Below are 22805 nucleotides of genomic sequence, written 5' to 3' on the forward strand. Positions count from 1 at the left end.
ACTCTGAAACAGAGAGAAGTCTGCTCTGTCACTGGTGGATTGCATTGTAAACAAGCATTTACAATGCAATGGTCTCGGCATTATTAAAGGTAGAGCTATTGGTATTGCTTATGATTTTTTTTTCGAAATCTTAAGTAAATGTCATTGTTATTTACATTGCTAATAGCTTAACTGTTTGCATATGCGAGATTTATTGCATTTTCACTTACACACAGAGTAAGTGGTAGAGTAGTAGGGTGAGTAGTTGATAGTGAGTAGGAGAGAGTTATTAGTAAAGAGTATTAGATATCTAGTTGTAAAAAGTGAAAGAGTGAGTATTAAATAGTGAGAGAGTGAGTGGTAAAGAGTGTTAGAGCCACACACATTTACATGCACAGCTACACTCTTACATATCTAAAGTGTATTTTTATTTTTAGTAGTAAAGAGTGAGTAGTATAGAGTGAGTAATGTTGAGTATTCAAGAGTATAGCAGCGTGTATAGCAGTGTGTGTAGTACAATATTACTGTAAGTACTATACATTAGATGCTATTTAGTACTACAGTAAGTATAGAGTAGTAAGAGTTGTTGAATAAGTACTAGAGTGAGTAATAGTAGTAGAGTTATTATTTGTTATGTAGTTTTAGAGAGTGAGCAGTAGATAGTTATTAGTACAGTATTAAAGTGAGTAGTAGGGAGTAATATTATTATTAACAGTGAGTAGTAGTCGTGGGAATTGTGAGTAGTACAGTTAGTGCATTAGTATAGTTAGGGGTAGACCCGATAACACTTACCTTTAAGTAAAGTTTTCACAATACATGTGGCAAAACAGAACATGCCTTACTTAAGTTAGAGAAGAAACAGAAAAATAAGTTTAAGGAGCACAAAAGAGAAAATGGCATACCTAACACGTGCAAACAGCATCAACTGCACAAAAACAAGACGAACCGGACAGGAGCCAAGGTCGACCTGTAAAAGATACAAAAAAATCCATTACATGAGCACAAAATACAACTTAACACGCACAAAGAACAGCCGATGCACAGAGGCTAGACTAGCCAAACACGAGCTGGGGTAGACCTAGAAAAAGAAACAGAAAAGAACATTAGAAAAGCACAAAACAGTAGATGGCTTACTTAACACACGCGAAAAAAGAAAAAAAATACAAACAAATCTCTCTCAGTGCTAATGAAAAGACAGCGGGTGATTACCGGCAAGTTGACTGGACTTTAACAAGTACTGAGCTTTCCAAAAGATGCAAGATATTCTATCGCAAGGGGCCCAACCACCTACTACAGTCCCCATGCTCAAAAGCAAAGAAGCTGCACTGCAGTGATTTACGTCTGAATCTAAAAATAGTGGACGTATACACTCGTAAAGCACATACAAAGTAGAGAGATTTCACTCAAATCTGTCTGCTTTCTCTTTAAACGGGACTATATAAAACCCAGGCCGCGCAGCGTAGCGACATCTCACCAACAGCAGTGACTTAGTTCAAACAGCATCACCAGCTCTGGTTAAGATAACAATATATAAATATAGCACTTACCTGAATTTCGCTGCATCACAAACGGTGAATTCTAGAAGTCTCCCGAAGAAAATTGGACCTAAAATACATCAAAACCACTTTCCTTAAAAAAGCGTCAATTACAAAAACATTAGTTATATTTTTTAAAGAAACTACTAGCTATTTAAGACAAACAAAGGAAAAACTAGACCCAATATAATGTAACAAAACACAAACACATTCCCTAACAATATATAAATATAGCACTTACCTGTCGGAACCACTTCGTGCACAGCTGTGCACACCACTGCACGCAGACGACACGGGCCATGTTAAACCTGGAAAAGAGACAAAACAACATTAGCTGAGCAAAACAAAGCAGATGGCTTACCTGTAACATCCAAAAACAGCAGCATACCCACCGTCAGAAGCACTTCGTGCACAGCGGTGCACACCACTGCACGCAGACGTCACGGGCCATGTTAAACCTGGAAAAGAGACAAAACAACATTAGCTGAGCAAAACAAAGCAGATGCCTTACCTCTAACATCCAAAAACAGCAGCATACCCACCGTCGGAAGCACTTCGTGCACAGCGGTGCACACCACTGCACGCAGACGTCACGGGCCATGTTAAACCTGGAAAAGAGACAAAACAACATTAGCTGAGCAAAACAAAGCAGATGGCTTACCTCTAACATCCAAAAACAGCAGCATACCCACCGTCTGATGCACTTCGTGCACAGCGGTGCACACCACTGCACGCGGACGTCACGGGCCATGTTAAACCTGTAAAAGAGACAAAACAACATTAGCTGAGCAAAACAAAGCAGATGGCTTACCTCTAACATCCAAAAACAGCAGCATAACCACCGTCGGAAGCACTTCGTGCACAGCGGTGCACACCACTGCACGCGGACGTCACGGGCCATGTTAAACCTGGAAAAGAGACAAAACAACATTAGCTGAGCAAAACAAAGCAGATGGCTTACCTCTAACATCCAAAAACAGCAGCATACCCACCGTCGGAAGCACTTCGTGCACAGCGGTGCACACCACTGCACGCGGACGACACGGGCCATGTTAAACCTGGAAAAGAGACAAAACAACATTAGCTGAGCAAAACAAAGCAGATGGCTTACCTGTAACATCCAAAAACAGCAGCATACCCACCGTCAGAAGCACTTCGTGCACAGCGGTGCACACCACTGCACGCAGACGTCACGGGCCATGTTAAACCTGGAAAAGAGACAAAACAACATTAGCTGAGCAAAACAAAGCAGATGGCTTACCTCTAACATCCAAAAACAGCAGCATACCCACCGTCGGAAGCACTTCGTGCACAGCGGTGCACACCACTGCACGCAGACGTCACGGGCCATGTTAAACCTGGAAAAGAGACAAAACAACATTAGCTGAGCAAAACAAAGCAGATGGCTTACCTCTAACATCCAAAAACAGCAGCATACCAACCGTCTGATGCACTTCGTGCACAGCGGTGCACACCACTGCACGCGGACGTCACGGGCCATGTTAAACCTGGAAAAGAGACAAAACAACATTAGCTGAGCAAAACAAAGCAGATGGCTTACCTCTAACATCCAAAAACAGCAGCATACCCACCGTCGGAAGCACTTCGTGCACAGCGGTGCACACCACTGCACGCGGACGTCACGGGCCATGTTAAACCTGGAAAAGAGACAAAACAACATTAGCTGAGCAAAACAAAGCAGATGGCTTACCTCTAACATCCAAAAACAGCAGCATACCCACCGCCGGAAGCACTTCGTGCACAGCGGTGCACACCACTGCACGCGGACGACGCGGGCCATGTTAAACCTGGAAAAGAGACAAAACAAAATTAGCTGAGCAAAACAAAGCCGATGGCTTACCTCTAACATCCATAAACAGCAGCATACCCACCGTCGGAAGCACTTCGTGCACAGCGGTGCACACCACTGCACGCGGATTACACGGGCCATGTTAAACCTGGAAAAGAGACAAAACAACATTAGTTGAGCAAAACAAAGCAGGTGACTTACCTCTAACATCCAAAAGCAGCAGCATACCCACCGTCGGAAGCACTTCGTGCACAGCGGTGCACACCACTGCACGCGGACGACACGGGCCATGTTAAACCTGGAAAAGAGACAAAACAACATTAGCTGAGCAAAACAAAGCCGATGGCTTACCTCTAACATCCAAAAACAGCAGCATACCCACCGTCGGAAGCACTTTGTGCACAGCGGTGCACACCACTGCACGCGGATGACACAGGCCATGTTAAACCTGGAAAAGAGACAAAACAACATTAGCTGAGCAAAACAAAGCCGATGGCTTACCTCTAACATCCATAAACAGCAGCATACCCACCGTCGGAAGCACTTCGTGCACAGCGGTGCACACCACTGCACGCGGACGACGCGGGCCATGTTAAACCTGGAAAAGAGACAAAACAACATTAGCTGAGCAAAACAAAGCAGATTCCTTACCTCTAACATCCAAAAACAGCAGCATACCCACCGTCGGAAGCACTTCGTGCACAGCGGTGCACACCATTGCACGCGGACGTCACGGGCCATGTTAAACCTGGAAAAGAGACAAAACAACATTAGCTGAGCAAAACAAAGCAGATGGCTTACCTCTAACATCCAAAAACAGCAGCATACCCATCGCCGGAAGCACTTCGTGCACAGCGGTGCACACCACTGCACGCGGACGACGCGGGCCATGTTAAACCTGGAAAAGAGACAAAACAACATTAGCTGAGCAAAACAAAGCAGATGGCTTACCTCTAACATCCAAAAACAGCAGCATACCCACCGTCGGAAGCACTTCGTGCACAGCGGTGCACACCACTGCACGCGGACGTCACGGGCCATGTTAAACCTGGAAAAGAGACAAAACAACATTAGCTGAGCAAAACAAAGCAGATGGCTTACCTCTAACATCCAAAAACAGCAGCATATCCACCGTCTGAAGCACTTCGTGCACAGCGGTGCACACCACTGCACGCGGACCACACGGGCCATGTTAAACCTGTAAAAGAGACAAAACAACATTAGCTGAGCAAAACAAAGCAGATGGCTTACCTCTAACATCCAAAAACAGCAGCATACACACCGTCGGAAGCACTTCGTGCACAGCGGTGCACACCACTGCACGCGGACGTCACGGGCCATGTTAAACCTGGAAAAGAGACAAAACAACATTAGCTGAGCAAAACAAAGCAGATGGCTTACCTCTAACATCCAAAAACAGCAGCATACCCACCGTCGGAAGCACTTCGTGCACAGCGGTGCACACCACTGCACGCGGACGACACGGGCCATGTTAAACCTGGAAAAGAGACAAAACAACATTAGCTGAGCAAAATAAAGCAGATGGCTTACCTGTAACATCCAAAAACAGCAGCATACCCACCGTCAGAAGCACTTCGTGCACAGCGGTGCACACCACTGCACGCAGACGTCACGGGCCATGTTAAACCTGGAAAAGAGACAAAACAACATTAGCTGAGCAAAACAAAGCAGATGGCTTACCTCTAACATCCAAAAACAGCAGCATACCCACCGTCGGAAGCACTTCGTGCACAGCGGTGCACACCACTGCACGCAGACGTCACGGGCCATGTTAAACCTGGAAAAGAGACAAAACAACATTAGCTGAGCAAAACAAAGCAGATGGCTTACCTCTAACATCCAAAAACAGCAGCATACCCACCGTCTGATGCACTTCGTGCACAGCGGTGCACACCACTGCACGCGGACGTCACGGGCCATGTTAAACCTGGAAAAGAGACAAAACAACATTAGCTGAGCAAAACAAAGCAGATGGCTTACCTCTAACATCCAAAAACAGCAGCATACCCACCGTCGGAAGCACTTCGTGCACAGCGGTGCACACCACTGCACGCGGACGCCACGGGCCATGTTAAACCTGGAAAAGAGACAAAACAACATTAGCTGAGCAAAACAAAGCAGATGGCTTACCTCTAACATCCAAAAGCAGCAGCATACCCACCGTCTGATGCACTTCGTGCACAGCGGTGCACACCACTGCACGCGGACGTCACGGGCCATGTTAAACCTGGAAAAGAGACAAAACAACATTAGCTGAGCAAAACAAAGCAGATGGCTTACCTCTAACATCCAAAAACAGCAGCATACCCACCGTCGGAAGCACTTCGTGCACAGCGGTGCACACCACTGCACGCGGACGTCACGGGCCATGTTAAACCTGGAAAAGAGACAAAACAACATTAGCTGAGCAAAACAAAGCAGATGGCTTACCTCTAACATCCAAAAGCAGCAGCATACCCACCGTCGGAAGCACTTCGTGCACAGCGGTGCACACCACTGCACGCGGACGACACGGGCCATGTTAAACCTGGAAAAGAGACAAAACAACATTAGCTGAGCCAAACAAAGCAGATGGCTTACCTCTAACATCCAAAAGCAGCAGCATACCCACCGTCGGAAGCACTTCGTGCACAGCGGTGCACACCACTGCACGCGGACGACACGGGCCATGTTGGACCTACAAAAAAGATAACAAACATAAGATTAGCCTAAAAAAACAAAATGGCTTACTTTTACACGGAAACAACAGCAACATACATACCCGTCTGAAGCGCTCCGTGCACAGCGGTGCACATCGCTGCAGGAAGACGCCACGGGCCATGTTGGACCTACAAAAAAGATAAGAAACATAAGATTAGCCTAAAAAAACAAAATGGCTTACTTTTACACGAAAACAACAGCAACATGCATACCCGTCTGAAGCGCTCCGTGCACATCGGTGCACATCGCTGCAGGAAGACGCCACGGGCCATGTTGGACCTACAAATAAGATAAAAAACATAAGATTAGCCTAAATAAAAAAAAAACAGGGCTTACATGTAAACGAAAACACTTACCCATTCCAAGAGCTTCGTAACAGCGACTTCTCGCAGAGACGATCAGGGGAAAATGGCATTTAGGATCCTTCGGCAAATTTCGGACTTGGGGGCGTGGTTTTGAAGTTCTGAGTGACAGGCAACGTCACTGTCTAAAGAACATCAAAAATTACGCCCCCAAATCCGAAAAGGACGGGGCTTGTTTGGAGTGACGCATCTCTCCTCCAATGGCTGGCCTCCGTTTAGGAAGCCAGCCAATGAAGGAGAGATGGGGCACGGAGGTGGGACCTTCGGCGCTACTCAGACTCATTAAATCTCCGGCCTAAGACTGCGCAAGCGCAGCCTTTTAGGCCTTCGACCTAAAAAGCGCGTGTGGAACATTGTGCAGAGAGCAATTCTCATCACAAAAGCTCTGACTTCATGAACGAAAATCAAGGGGAGGAGCGCTGTATGGTTTTATGGACTGTGACTAAAAAAGGCTGATCAGCAGCTATGCAGTGTGTAGACAGTGCTTAATTTGAGACAGTGGTTTCTGATGCTCGGCACCCTCACTTAATGGTCAACACCGGCACTTGTGACAGTCTGCCACAAGATGGCACTGTCTGACTAATTTAGGGATGATCACAACAACAGTCAATTATTAATTCAATATACATAAAAAAATTACTATCACCTGCCACCCAAGCCATTCTTATAGCATTGGGGTTCTGGAATAGTCCTTATTGCCACACTTGTAGTAGTGTAATGGTTAGTAGAAGTATTGTTACTTTCACTAGTGCAATGTGTGGTGAAAGCTGCAGTGACCTCCTGAATAGAGCCCTGGCACTTATTTTTTTACGGATTAATCACTATGTATAGAGCGTGTACAAACCGTGAATTAGATGCCACCGCGGAACCCTTTGTATGTACAGGAGGACACAGGGGAACCGACTGCTAACAACATCATTTCAAATGTATTTATGTATTTATGCCCACGTGCAGATTACCTTCTGACCTTTCACAAACTTCACTCAGGAGGCTAAAGTACAGTGCTGGGAGGCTGAGCCTGGCTCTTGAGACTCACAGGTCCCCTGGGGTATAGCCAAACTAGAGCCAGACATTGGTACAGAAGCTTTGATTAGGTCTCCCACCTATTGGGTCCTTGAACACTTTCATATCCTTACGTTTTAGATCCTCCAGTGTAAACACCATGGCTGACATTGTTTTAAGATCTGGCATTAGCCAAGACCTTTTGATTTTACTACAACTATTTGTATGATATACTAACTTATAAGAGCTTTCAGCCATCCCTCTTTATCCATTGATCTGTTATTGTGTCAAATTGCACAGCATTATTGCACAATTGCAATTCGCTATTGTAGGGTGAACACTCCGATTAACCTCCATCCTAATCTACCCTAAATCTCAGCCTCAGAGTGCCCAGAGATCGAATAGAGGTAGTTATTGAAGGAGCCTGTGGTTGCCCGGTGACTGCAGATGCTGTGTCTTGAAGTCAGATACAACGGGCAAGTGCCAAGGCGACCAGAGTGGGACCGACTAAGGTTGTCTCTGCTGCATTGTTATCCATGCAGCTACAGACTCTGGTTAGCATTCTGTAAATAGAGAACTCAGAAACCCAGCCCCATCTGTTCCTCATGGTGACAACATTCAGTGTGGGTATGAATGCTCTGATTGGTGGATCTGGTGATCTGTCTTGCCCAAGATCACGCGGTTAGATATAGGTGAGAAAGAGCACGCAGTGTAGGGTGAGATGATCCATGGTGGGGCTGAATGGTTGCTGCAACGGTGACAGCATTTTACTATATACTAACTAGAAGAATTCTTTTTAAGTGACAGTATTAATGTGCACTTCATGGAAGAGTAAATGGAGGAGCCGGTGGCCAATGGACCTGTTTTAATTTCGTTATTCACTTCATCAGATGGCCTAGTACCCTGCAGACGCATAATTCCAATACCGTTAGTTGCTCTGCACCCTGTGTTGTCGTCTTTAGTAAAGCTAAATGATAAACAACGACAAGGGTATGACCTCTGTAATAAAAATGGACTCCCAAACTGGTCTCATTGGCACTCTGGTCCAAAGGTTTCATCCTGAAGACAGGGTCGTTTCTGAGGATAAAAGCTGCAAATAAGTGCCCAAGTACTGTGGCAAGCACATGCAGGCCAACAGGAGAATCAGGTATCGAGCTGTCCTAAAACAGGCAAAGGATGTTTTTCTCCCTGTCCCCTTTATGGCATCTTGCGCTGATGTGGTGCACCCGGGGGATATTGACAAATTCTATGGCATGCCAGGGGGACATTGATAAATGCTATAGTGCCCCTGGGGGATATTGACAAATGGCAGCTGCGGCCTGTGCAGGTAAGAGCAGTGAGGCTGGCTGGCATGGGGTTTCAACAGACGACGACGAGGGGAAATTAAATAAATAATGAATTTTCCCTCGTCGTCGTTTGTCAAAATCTCCCCCCCCCCCCCCCCCCCTCCCCCCGGTTCTCCCTGCTTCTTAACTGCACGGGCCATGGCTGACAAATTCTATGGTACCCCAGGGTGATATTGACAAATGCTATTGTGCCTCTGCGGAACAATGACGATAGCCTTATTAGCAGTTTGGAGCCTGACCTTGTGGATGGAGGTGGAATTGGTGTCAACATCCCTGAAGGACCAGCACATCGATCTGATTTGATAATTCATGACAATGTCCTGGGGTCTGGAAGCAGTAATATAATGGTGCTGCTGGTTGGATATACAATGATGGACCCAAAAGGGAGCCTGGGTGTGATAATGATAAGGAGGTGTCTGTGAATGCGAGAGAAGGAAAAGATAATTAAAAAGAGAAAAATAAGTGTAGAAATGTAAAGAATTGGTCATTAGTAGCACCGACTATTGTGATAGCAAAGTTGTTTATCAAACAAGACCCCTCTCTCCCCGAGATTCCGGAGAAGGCGGTTCCTTCTAATATGGAATTTAGAGGATTCTCCTTCTTGCATGTACTTTATAGTCTGAGGACATCCAACCGTCATGAGGGATGTATATGGGTGCCTTGATTGGACACCCAAGGCCTGGTAAGAGAGTTACAGGAGGTGATCCTTCACCGCAGTTGGTGAAGGAGGTATCCCGGATAGGCCTGAGCGACAGAAAATGAGGGTCAATTTTGAAGCTCCAGGCATTGAACATAGTGCCTCCTCAGCTGACTTAGAGGGCAAGTGTTGGGGCACAGCCAAGCACTATATGCAGCAAAGAAGATGGATGCTACTTGTGCAAGGAAATGGGTCAGGAAAACCAAGAAGGAAAGAAGAGGATATCTGGTCCCTGCAACCAAAGGTCCATTCCTGAACTGTTGTACCAGTTGTCCCCAGTGAAAAATGGGGGGGTGGAGGTTGGGGGGGGGCATGTACCAGAGTTAAGGGTGATCAGCAGCTCAGCTATTGAACTTGTTATTGTAGAGCAAATGATATATGATTTAGAAGATATATAAATTAAGGTGACCTTTTTGACCGTAATGAGCCCGATGAAGGAATTTGCTGGTCGCAATCACATTCTTGGGTACAACTTTCACCCTGCCTTTTCAAGTTGTAGGAAGGCAGCAGAAGAGATCAAATCAGAGCTATGGCACAGAACGAAACAGCACCCAAGAGGCGCACAGAATCAACCCAACATCAGAATCCTGCAAATTCAAAAGGCAAAAGCAGCTGTTAACCCCAATGAAATAGATGTGACTGAGGAAGAACCAGATTGGCCCTAACTCCATAAAATACTTCAGAAAACTACTCGCCAGGTGTAACTACTCGCCAGGTGTACGTCGTTCTTAAAAGGCATCCTGCAAATACAGAAAGGATCTGAAACACAGATCGATGCTTCTGACAATCCCACATCAACCTCTAGGTCAGGAAAAACACAGAGGGCCATATGAATCAAGCCAAATTGACTTCGCAAACGCCTAAATTCGCAGAATTTTGGCGTTTGCGAATGCAATTTGGACAAATGGTATGTATCAAGGAAATCTGTTTTAAAAATAAGGAATCGCGAAATTTGCGATTCCTTATTTTGCGATTGCATTTAAGGAATCGCAAATTTTGCAATTCCTTAAATGCAATGTAAGAAGCCAAAAAAATTCGCAAATTGGCCTTAAGGAATCGCAAATTACCACCAACTTCTAGTTGGTGGTAAGTGGTAAGTTGCGAATTCCTTTAAAAGTGCATATTTTTGCATTTTTCAAAGTGCCATGTGACGCACATACATGCCCTTACGGCATGTATGTGCGCCACATGTGCACCCAAGCATATTTCAGGGGTGCAACAGGGTGTCCTTTGGACACCCCTGCAACCTTGAAATTATTCTCAATTTGCGATTAGCAAATTCCGAATCGCAAATTGAGAATTATTTCCCATTCATTCCTATGGGCCTCCTGCCCCATAGAAATGAATGGGAAAGTATTCCTTAATTGCGATTCGCAATTCGCTAATCACAATTAAGGAATTCTAAGGAATCACAAAAAAAATTCGATTTTGTACATATATACCCATTTGCGATTCTCAAATAGCGATTCCTTAAAAATCGCTATTTGAGAATCGCAAATGGGTATCTTGATACATATGGCCCAGAGTGGTGAGCTAAATATTAACCATGGAAAACCCAACACCACAATCCGTTCATTTGCTAATATTTTTTGCACAATGTGGTATGGTGTACGGGACAGACTTCCATGTCATAATGATAATCTGCAAATTGCAAAAGAGCTCTTTTAGCACAGTTAGTTACAGAAAAGGCAAGAACGTTACTGAAGTCACAGAGTTAAACTACATCTAAGGCTACATGTTGATGTCAGCTATCGGTGGCTTGTGATAGGTGCACAGCCCTGGTCCAAGGACAGCTGGCACAAACCACATCTAACGCAGCCCAAACTATGACCTTGGTGTTGTTAGCACCACACTTACCAAATGAGCCAAAGAACCATCAGCAGATACCATTGCCTGCAGGGGAGGAAGGTACAACTGCCAGAAAAAATGCATCCAAGCTACCAAGATGCTCCCCAGCAACCAAGGAAGCAGGTTTTCCAAGAGATCCTGGCAAAAACTTGAGGCATGAGGAAGAGCATATCACAACATCCTCCAGAAACAAGAAGAACATGGGATAAAAGTACTAGGACAAGACATTCGTCTATAGAGAACACAACAAAGCCGCTGCAAGGATCCCAAGGGGAACCAAGAATGATACAAGAAAACTGGAGCCCAACATAAACCATCGGCCAGAGGGTACGAACCCAATCATGCTGCTGTTTGAATTCTTGCTAGGTGGTCCTCATTGGAAGGGACGCCCCATTACAATCAATAAGAGCTACCTCCTAATGTCTGCTTACAGCACTAGAGGACAACCCTGATGCCAAAAGGCTGAACTGAAGGACAGAAGACCAAATTCTGGCTTTTGAAACACAGGTTCCTGGCATAAAAAGAAAAGGGTGAGGGCACCACATAAACCAAGAGACCTGGAGGGAAAAGAGTTCACAAATCACTCCTCTCACCACAGGACAGGACATCAAAGTCCCATGAGGTCCAAGAAGTCTGAGCTGAGTCAGAAATACAGCCAGAGGAGGCCAGGGGTCCCAAAACAGTACATACTTCCAGAGAGGAACAAACACTGCTCCAGACATTGGAGATAGCAGACCGGCAATGGCCAAGGGCGGTAAATGGAAATAGAAGTTAAACTGGCATGTTCGGTCCTTGCTGGGTGAATGAATAGAAGGCAACTTACTCTCCCTACGCGGTTACCCACAATTCAGCAACCCGAATCGTCGACTGCTACCCCAGGATCAGTCCCGGCAGGATGGAGAGCTGAATTAGATATATCAAGGATGAAACTCATGACTTTCAGATCACCCCTCTGCCAGCAGAGAGCATGAAACATACTGAGACATAGAGCCTTCAGGCAGCAACAATAGAAAGAAAGCACTAAGTAAAGAGTGACAGAGTAAACCTCTGGCGTAACATTCAGCAGGTTCCGCAGGCAGAATAACCCTGCCAGGATCAGAAGAATGGTATAGAATCACAACCAGCAATCCCCTGCACTCCAAGAGGAATGTGTAATGGAAAAACCAGGAGACGGGCCTGGGGAAGAGTGTAAGAGAGAGAGAGAGTGTGTGTGTGTGTGTGGGTGTATGGGTGTGTGTGTATGTGTGTGTTTGTTTGTGTCTGTGCATGTGTGTTTGTTTATTTTAATTAAAAGAAAAACCTTAGAAATTCACTGAATAACCCAAAAGTTACAGGGACATTATAGTTGGGTGAAATGCCAGTTAAAACATACCATTTTGAATTAACAAAGCCACTGAAATTCCACAGCTATAGTTATTTCAAGTAACTATAACTCGAGCCCTAAAGTAACTGTAACTCGGACCCCGCCATGCGGAGCACTGTCATCAATTATGTAATTTGAGATGTTGCAGTGTTGTTAGCAATGATGTCATAGAACATGTCATGAGGGATGTAATATGTGGGGTAATGTTTAGAGTGCGACCACTGGGGTATTCTGCTCTTTTTTCAGGTAGAGGATTGCAGGTTCACTTATACTGAAAAAATAATCCCTCTTCTATTTTCATTAATAATCCTGACACAGCTTGCTCGCACCAGTGAACTACCAGCTTGAGAAATGCCAGAACAAACTGGGCTATAAGCATATTGTACTTCTGACAAAACTTTTCAAACATATCAAAATGCGAGGCAGTGCGCGCTACGAAATTTGTTTTATTACTTAAATTGTTTACTTACCTCCAATTATCCATACTCCGGTTTTTAGCAACCCCACCCTGCTCCTCCGCCGCTCCGCCTTCCTGCCCCACCGTAACTCCCTCCACGGGCCGTGGCTGCCCGCAGGGTGCGCAGAGTAAAACACCTTCTGCCCAGTTACACAATAGTCTATTGGCTGTTGCAGGTGATGTCTCACCTCGGATGTGTAAGGTCTGTGGCTTATCGTCAGCGAGAGAATGGATGATTTGGGCAAGGACGTAGGAGATACTCAATTTCTGGGGGAGGGGGGGGGGGATTTAACACCTTGCGGAAAGGCGAGCCCAAAATCTGGCTTGACTCTAAGAACAAAAGCAAGAGCTTAGCCATCAAAAGATGTGACACAGGCAACAAATGTCATGAAAAATCATTATGATCACTTTAAAATGACACAAAACTCGTTTTTTAAAAACTTTTCTTAGTGCCTCAGGTACATACGATTGTATCACTAGAATGAGTGACATTGATTGGAAATACATTTTTTTTTAACTTGAAACATTCAAGAAAACCCCCCCATGCCCTGACAACATATCCAAGAGTTACACAAAATGAGTCTGTCATGTTCTTTTTTTATATAGTTTATATGGTTATTAACTGCGAAGCAAGATTGTTTTGCCATGTATAAGTGAGGTATGAACTAAATTACTTCCATAGGCTCTAAGGCTGAATGATTAAGAAAAATTATGTATAGTAATTTAAATCGATAGGTTGTAGATCACACAGTTTGTTCAAGTGAGGAGCCAGGATTTGAGTTTGTCTAAGTCTGCATATTGTACAACTCATCGACTGTAGGGTTATAACCTTCTCTTTTCCATTTAACATCAAAGGTCAGTGCTTTCTGTTCAGCTATTCAATTATAGCTATTCAAGTAGGGGGAAATAATTAAAAAATAAAAAGCACTTATCTCTTTACCACCAACTGCCGGCCGTCGCCTCTACTTTCTCCGTCCTCCTGGCAGAAAGCACACCACCTCCCAGAAACCCCTGACCAATCAAAATGCTGCCTTAGCAGCGTTGTGATTTATCTGAGTGTCGTGGTTCGGCGCCCAAACAGGGGCTGGCAGGCTGTGCATGTTCTCCACGTGCATGGAAAACATGCAGAGTGCGCATTGCGCTTTGTCCGTACCGGGACGATCGACTAAACCATCATGCGCACTTTAGGTGCTGCCACCCCTCCACCCCAGTGAGATGGGGAGCCCAGCCCCGCCCGCTAGCTTCAGCTGCAAGCTGAATACAAAAAACAAAATCATACTAGCAAACCTTATTTTCATTTTATTTTTTGTATTCAGTTTGCAGCTAAAGCAGTGGGGCAACGCTCCTCCACCTTAGCAAAGGAGCCGCCACTGCTGACTTGGCTGGTTCGCCTGGCTTGACTAACAGAAGTATTTTAGGAGAGGCTCAACACCTCAGTAAAAGCACTTAAATAATTAGCAAAACAAAGAGGCCAGAGACCCCCCTCCCCAGACTTGGCTCCTCAGGTTACAGGGCTTCAAGGAGACTTAGGTAGGCAATGCGTAGGGTGGGTTAGAAGAGACATGCAGTCGGATTCTCAAATTATCTCCATAGTATCAGGCGATCTACCACTCAAGGTCATCGCTTATGCAGATGATATAGCGATTTTTACAACTGATCGAATTAAAGCTATTATGACTATTGAGGAAGAAGCTGCGAAGTTTGGTCTTTTTTCAGGATATAAAGTGAAAATTAAAAAAACTCAAAATACTACTTAACTTTAAACCTGAAAAGCCATTATCCGGGGCTTGTACTGTAGCTACCTATCTGGGGGTTAGGCTATCTGCGAGGATAGACAAGATATTCACTTTGAACTATGAATCTCTACTGAAAGACACAACTAATATGCTCAGGAAGTGGCATAAACTTCAGATTGGTCTAATTGGACCTTCTAATATTATAAAGATGAAGATCCTGCACAAATTTCTGTATTTATTTAGATCTATCCCTTTGCGGGTTTCAAATGTATTTTTTAAGAAATTGAAGGGAGTTCTGGGTAGCTTCATATTGGGATATAAAAAGGCTAGACGAGCGATTGATTTGTTAAAGCTACCATACGAACAAGGAGGACTTGATTTTCCTGATTTCAAAAATTATTTTTGGTCTGGTTTTGTTACTCGTTTTTGTAGCCTCTTAAGGCCTGAGCACAAAAACCTTTTCCCTCAATTTATACTCGGTGAGGACAGTAATATGTACTTATACAGGATCAAAGATCCAAACTACTTTAAGAGAGTCAAGTTTAACCCCTTAGCTGCGACGGCTATTCTGCCGCAGCGCTAAGGGGAGGCGGGGCCGCGCAGCGCTCCCGTACTAATGACGGAACCGCTCCGTCACGGCCATCGGGTGGGCGTGGCTTGTGACGGAACGGTTCCATCACGGCCCCGCCCGCTCTTTAGAACGTCAGGGGAGGCGTGTAATTCACGCCGCGCAGGTGCGGCGAGCGGGCTGTGACGGAACCGTTCCGTCACCCTCACAGCCCACCCGAGGCTCGTGATGGAACGGTTCCGTCACGAGCACACAAAGGGTTAAGACTATAAGGGATAGCACGTTTATCTGGCGCACTATTCTCACTAGATGCAATATGACATTTCACCATGATAAACTTCCCTTATGCGATAATCTGATATTCCCAGAGGTCTTCCATGACGCTGTTAGTAAACGATGGACTAGATACGGGGTCACATGTCTGGGAGATCTACATGATTATAATGGATTTGTTTCCTTTAATATCTTGCAGGTGCTGCACAAACTGCCTGATTCTATGTTTAGGTTTCGTAACCTGGCGAGGGGCGAAGCCCCTCCCAGATCGAAATCTGTTGTTTTCAATAGTGAGGTTAGGACAGCCTCTGTTTCCAATTGGTTAGCTCCATAAATGGAGGCTAGCCATTGGGAGACAGAGGCTGTCAATCGCGGTTTCTCACGAAAACGCGATTCGGGGGCGTTTCTGGTGCTTTTTTTAAGCCCCGCCCCTTTGTCCCGGGCCGCGCTGCGATTGGCTGCCGGCCCGGGACACCCCCGTGACGTCATTCCCGGGCCGCGCTGTGATTGGCTGCCGGCCCGGGACACCCCCGTGACGTCAGCCAATCACAGCGCGGCCCGGGACCTGACTTGTTTTCCTAATGTAACGCATTTATATTATTATAAATATGTGCCATTTATAAAAAGTGAAACAGGTATGGAAGTCTTTACTACCATAAATACGTATACTACTGTGCTTTTCTGACGCCGCCCACCCCTAAACATAATGACAGGATGAATACGTACCACTCCAACATGGCAACCTGCATACTTAATGAAGCAGGAACTGAAACTTAGTGGATTTTTATTTGCGGTGCATCTATATTCACAAAGGAAAGCGCTGGTTGTAATTACTTCCTCGTGTTGTCTATATTTTATGTTTACTGCTCTCATTGTAAGAACCCTAGTAAAGAGAGTGCGCGCGGACGAAGCTTCTTTGTTTTTTGTGCGTTTTGGCGAAAGCGCTCCCTAGGCTCTCACGAGAATTGCAGGGGCCGGCTTCAGTCGCTGGTTGGTGGGATGCGTTGGAAAAGCCGGCTGCAAGGCGGGCGCGCTCTTCCGCCCATGGAGACCACGGCACCGGCACCGCAGGTTCCCGAGGAGCCGTCAGCCGCCGGCACCGAAATACCGAAGGAAGGTACACAGGTGAGTGACCGTAAACCAAGGCTATGCAAGTTGTCTCATCTCTCAAAAACCTTAGGCTGTCAGTTTGACCGCGTAGCTAAACTACACGCCGAATGCAGCTTTTCTCGTCCCCCTTCTAACTCCAGTTGTGAAGCCGTCGGGCTGTCACTTGTATCTTCGCTCCTGTTATGTTATGTTCGCTCCCACCTCTGGCCACGGAAGAATAAAACCCCCACCTCCCTCCTGCAGTGGTAGTTGTCAGTCTGTGCCACTGCTCCGTCACAAAGCTACAGACCATCAGCAAGTGAAAGAAAGTATTCATGGGGTACATCTTAGCCACTCCCTGGCTCGCCCCGCCCCTTTCCTTCTCATTTGGGTCACTATCCTCAGTGTGCTATCCGCCCCGAAGAGCTGCGAGCAGCTGAGATGCTTATCTCGTACAGTGGCTCGACACTTACATTGTTCACACGTCCCCTGTAGGATGTTGCCGAAGAAATGCTGTAGTGCGCATCTCTCTTCAACCTTGGCTTAAAAATGTTACAATTGGCCCACACAAGGGAAACTAAGCCACATTCTTCAATATTAAGAAACAGTAGACGGCCTTGTATACATCTCCCTCTTTCTCTGAACATTTCTGGAATAGGAACTGACACTGTCATCAATAAGCCATATCATTTATTTCAGCTTTAAGGAGTTGCCTTATAAATATTATCCTGAGTCTGGCTGCAAGTATTTTAACGTATTGGAGCGAGGTCTTGTACAATTTTAGCTTCTCTCCTGAGATGACAAATCCAACGCTATTCAGCCCCTGCTGTTACAACGCTGTATTTTATATTTTTTTAATTCTGTTTTAATAGTCGTGTATAATTTTGCACAGCGCTCTTTGCCTCCATCCTCTTCCCTCTTTTTTCTCTCCATTGCATATTGCGCTATTTCTTTCGCAGTGTCTCGGGACTTTCCAACACTCATTGTCTTCCCTTGTACTTTCTTTCTCCTTCATTTGTTGTGTTGCGTGCCTATGTGTCTCTTGGTCTGTGTTGCTCCTCCGTTTCACTCTCTTTCTTTTGCTCTCCGTTCTATTCCCTCTCTCCTCCCCCTCTCTTTCTTTCCTGTTCCGCTGCCAGTCTTCACTTTTCTCTCGATCCCCACTTATGTCTCCATTCTCCTCGGCCCATCTTGCTGCTGTATCTTTCTTTCCCATATCTCCCCTTCTCTCTGTCTCCATATTCTTTGATTTCTCTTTGCTCTTCTTTCCGCGCTCACTTCCCGCGCCCCTGTTTCCTCATTCTTCACTGTCTCTTCGCCCCATTCTTGCTTCGGTCTTTCTCTCTCTCTCTCCTCTGCCTGGCTTTGTGTCAGTGGGAGTGCTGTGATTTGGGAGCCAAGCTCGCCTGCTCAGTTTTTCCAGACCCTCATTTGGAAGGAAGAAAGTAGTGTCAGAATAAGAGTCCTTCCCGCCACATACACCTTCCTACTCTTCCCTCAGTGTGTCACCCTGTTCGCGCGTGTGTGGATGTCTGAACGTGCATATCGCAATCACTGTGTGGCAACGTATAGCGCCTCTCACTTTATCTCTAAATCTGCATTGTACCTGTCACCGTCTGTCTAAAAAACACGCATATCTCATTGGAACGTGCGCTTCCCTCACCCACAGTGGGTCGATCACTCCTTTATTCTCCCTGTGTGTTACGAGGTGGCTTAAAATCTGCGCGTCTGCATGTTTGTGCCCCACACGTAGATTCCATTTACGTGTTTATAATCATTTCTGTGTGGCCATTAGTCTGTCCATGAGTGTCTGAAGTTGTGCAAGTGTGAGTGCACCCATAGATGCCAAGGTTTCAGATTGCTATGAGTGACATTTTCAAAATGTAAATGCAATTATGAGTGACATTTTGACGAGTAAGAGTGACACTTTCTTACGAGCAAAAAAATCAAGCAATGAAGACAGGGAAACATACAAATGTCAGAAATGAATCAGACTGAGATACTGTAAGATTTTAAAACGGGTGCAAACAACTGAGGTGGCTGACCCATAATTACATGAAATTATGAAAATGTCACATATAGCCATCGGAAACCTTGGCAGTTATTGGCAGACTGGTCTGTACCCTCACCTTGGAGAATGCCTGACCAAGAGTTAATGAACGCCTTTGCCTCACTTATGCTTCAGTCCTTCTGAAACATACAGATGGATTCAGGAGCAGAAATCGAAGCTCTCAGCCGGCAGGGCCCATTCAGCTATATCCTTACTTAACAAGCATTGAAAATGGAATAGGTCTCGCCTATGATTAAGTTAAATCCATTTGCTTTGCTAATGGTATTGTATTCTAGCTTTGCATTATTTAGTGTATATTTGTGATATGTTGTAGTTGTATGTAGTTAGAATTGTTTTGTTAGATGTGTAGTAGTTTAAAGCATAGCGTTAGTAGGAAAAGAGCAGTGTTTTCGAATTGGGAGGTGAATGAATAGAAGAATAGTATGTGTTAATTTCGTATAGTGAGGGTTACAATAGCATGAGGCGGATGAAAGGGGCGAGGCGAGAGCAAATATATGCACATATCACAAATATACACTAAATAATGCAAAGCTAGAATACAATACTATTAGCAAAGCAAATGGCTTTTTTGTATTTGTATCCAGAGCGCAGCGCCCGCTTTAGGGACACCGGGTTCTGTTTATTTATTTATATTTAACTTTCATTTTGAGCGTGGCTTTCACTTCTGGGACACCGCGCTCTGTTTATTATTATTTTTTCAACTTTAATAGTGAGCGCGCTGCACGCTTCAAGGACACCGCGCTCAGTGTTAAAGTAAAAAAAAAAAAAAGAGCACGGTGTCCTTGAAGCGGCCCACGCTCAGTTTTAAGCTAAAATCATTTGCAATAGGTCTCGCATTTACGCGAGTTTAGGCTATTTTCATTGTAAATGACAATGCCTTTTATTTATTTTTTTTAAACAAAAATAGGCATTGTCATTTACGAAACCTATTGCATTGCAAATGCTTGTTTTAAAATACCTGCAGATTAGAGAATATTTGGCTAGACATTTAAATCTGATAAAACCAACTAGCTCAGAGATATGGGAATGATTATATAGAGGGAAAACAAAATCTGTGATAAGCGAAATGTATAAATGCCTACAGAATTTAAGGAAAAAAATGACTCTGAAAGATTAGCGGGGCGCTGGAGCACAGTGTTGGGGTCAAAGGTCACATCTAACGCTATAGAACAAGCGCTGAATACTATAGTTAGTTCGGTCCATTCCGTCAATCTGCGGGTGCAGAAATTTCGTACTATATGCTTGTTATATTACACGCCTGAAAAAATATCTAAATGGGCAGGCTTGGTTCGGGCAGTGATAGGTCAAAATGCCCTATTTATGATCTATATGCTGCGGATATTACTCATATGTTTGCAACCTGCTCTGAATTAGAGGCATATTGGCAGCAGACAGGCCAAGTATTTTCTTAGAGGCTGGGGATAATGACATCAATACCGGTCACAGAAACTATAATGGGATGTAAAATAGTGGATGCTAGACTTACGCGATTAGCTTCAATATTGCTAGTTGCTGCTAGATTGGCAATAGCCCGTGTATGGATCTCTCTTAAACCACCTTCAATATACGATTGGTGGCAGTTGGCAAAGGATACGTACGAAATGGAGAAAGCTTTGGCTAAGGCAAGGGGTACACGTTCTGTGACAAAGCTAGACGCAATATGGGGGCTTTTGTTTTAAGCTACATTATCATGTTATTTCGAGGTATATACTGTTGTCATGTCTTGATGCTTTCTCTTGTTTTTGTCTTTATATTTTATAATATTGTTTATTTCCCCTGTTCTTTAGTCATTTCCTCTGCTCTCTTGCCGATATTTTTTTTGCTTGTGTTTTTTTCATGTATGTAAATTGGTGTAGAGTTTGTACCCCAATTGTTGAAAAAAAAAAAAAAAATATATATATATATATATATATATATATATATATATATATATATATATATATATATATATATAAAGAAGAATAGACATGCTCTGTCTGCCTCTGTTGATTCAGCAACGTACACTTCAAAATCTGGGGTGGTGATTGTCCACTGCGCCCCCCCCCCCCCTTCAACATCTGGAGGGTTAGACCCCCCTCTCCCCATGGTTCCTGTCCCCATGGCCCGGGGGTTTGGTTGAGGGAGGGGGTATGCAAGTCTCATGCTCCAGAAATGGAGTTTAGCTTGTGCACCTGTTTCTGCAGTTTTCATTTCCAGGATGAAGTAATCGTGTCCTCAGACATTTGTGTGAAAGCCTCAGTCCGCATTCCACCAGCAGTCATTCCTCTTCTGTGCCACATCACTTTCACATGGCCATTAGGTCATTTTCTTGCTGGCTTTCTTTATGTCGCTACTGAAATATAAATGTTTGTTTCTGAAGGGACAGGCAGTGTGCCTGAAATGCGTTCCCAGTTTTACAATGGCATCGATGCACTGCAGCAAAGTGTATCAGTGCTAAGGGAATTCCCCTCCTGTGCTGTTACTCCAGGATCCCCATTGTTCATGACGAGCTCAGCTCGTCATGAGCACACGACCAGTGTACTGCATGACGAGCAGCGAAGGGGTTAAGATGCAGCACCTGGAACAAGTGGAAGCCTTCATTAGAGTACACCACAATTGTTTAATGTGAAAGATGTTCAGTACCCATTGGTGTAAGGAAATGTGGTTTGTGAGGCATAAAGTGTGCTTCTTTTAAATACACCCACATTCATTGTTATCAGAAATGGTGCATCCACAGTTGTACAGTGGCAGTCGCAGGCCCAGCGCTAGTCTGCACGATAAGTACATTGTCCACTGTACGCAGGTTCTGTGCACAATTTGCAGCAGAAAAGGTTTTATTTCCTCAACAGAAAAAAATAGGGTTAGCATAGTTTGCATTTATTGCATGCACATTGTAGGTGTTTAATCTTTGCAATGGAAATCCTTGTTTGTTGCTAGTTGTGCTGGTTCATCCAGTTACCTTTCTTTGGTTAATTGGAGCATAGCTGTCAAGTGGCTCAAGTCATGGCATCTTCACCTGGTTCTGGCTTTACAGACAGAGCACTTTGCAAGCATCAATGGATCTGTAAGATGTGGCAGGTCCTAGCAGAGTACATCACATTACCACTGGAGGTGTTACATACACCCCAGCCACAAACTCACAAGCATTACTGATATGGGACTCTCTCTGGGTAGATGCAGAACAAAACCTGTCCCTTACTGCCCATCGCCTCCAACTCTCAACTCACAGATAAGAGTGAGTTTCATTCTTACACACTATTTACCAATATTCCCATACATTAGGGATGGCTTTAACCTGCCATATAAATGAATATCTATATGCAAAGATCACTACATATGTCCATACATTAGTCAGCCGCCTGAAAGCCAGCTTCTTGTAGGTTTCTTGCAGGTTTCAGTGGAGGTCTCAATGGCGAAACTGCCCACGGAATAAATGAGTTACTTATCTTCAGTAATGCCCTTTCTGGTGGAAACTCTATCTAACCACGGATTACCCACCTATAGAATATTCCCCAGGCACCAGACTGAATGCAGAAAATGTTGATGGCAGTGCCCCCACGGGCTGCTATGTGGCACTGAGCCCTCTGCATTAGCCTCATTCCACCCAGGAAAGATGCAATGGAGCTGCATTTAAGCACCAACCTGCACGTCCACATCATTATCTTGGTTGACTCATTCTGCACCCTCAGACAGAGAGCACACAACAGTTTTCTGCATCAACAGAATGGGGAGGTGGATGTGCAGTGACCAGTCTCCAGTTAGATAGATTATCCACCAGAAAGAGCGTTACCGAAGAGCGTGAAGGAAGAGAGAACGAGCACTACGGATGGTAAGTAACTTGTTCTTCTGATGGATACTTCTAAACACAGAACCCTCATCTTTCGAATAGAGACCAAATCAGTACATCTAAAAGGTGGAGAGTCTATTCAATACGCTCAGACCAGAAAATCTTGCACGATCGAACAGGTG

General features: G+C 44.8%; 1 protein-coding gene across 1 annotated transcript in view; it reads left to right on the top strand.

The window, feature by feature from the left end:
- KCNAB3 (potassium voltage-gated channel subfamily A regulatory beta subunit 3) overlaps positions 1-22805 on the top strand; it is a 344630-nt gene that overhangs the window by 121026 nt on the left and 200799 nt on the right. The gene's annotated exons all lie outside the window — the stretch shown is intronic.

This window comes from Lissotriton vulgaris, chromosome 12, assembly GCF_964263255.1.
Source record: "Lissotriton vulgaris chromosome 12, aLisVul1.2, whole genome shotgun sequence".
Taxonomy (NCBI): domain Eukaryota; kingdom Metazoa; phylum Chordata; class Amphibia; order Caudata; family Salamandridae; genus Lissotriton; species Lissotriton vulgaris.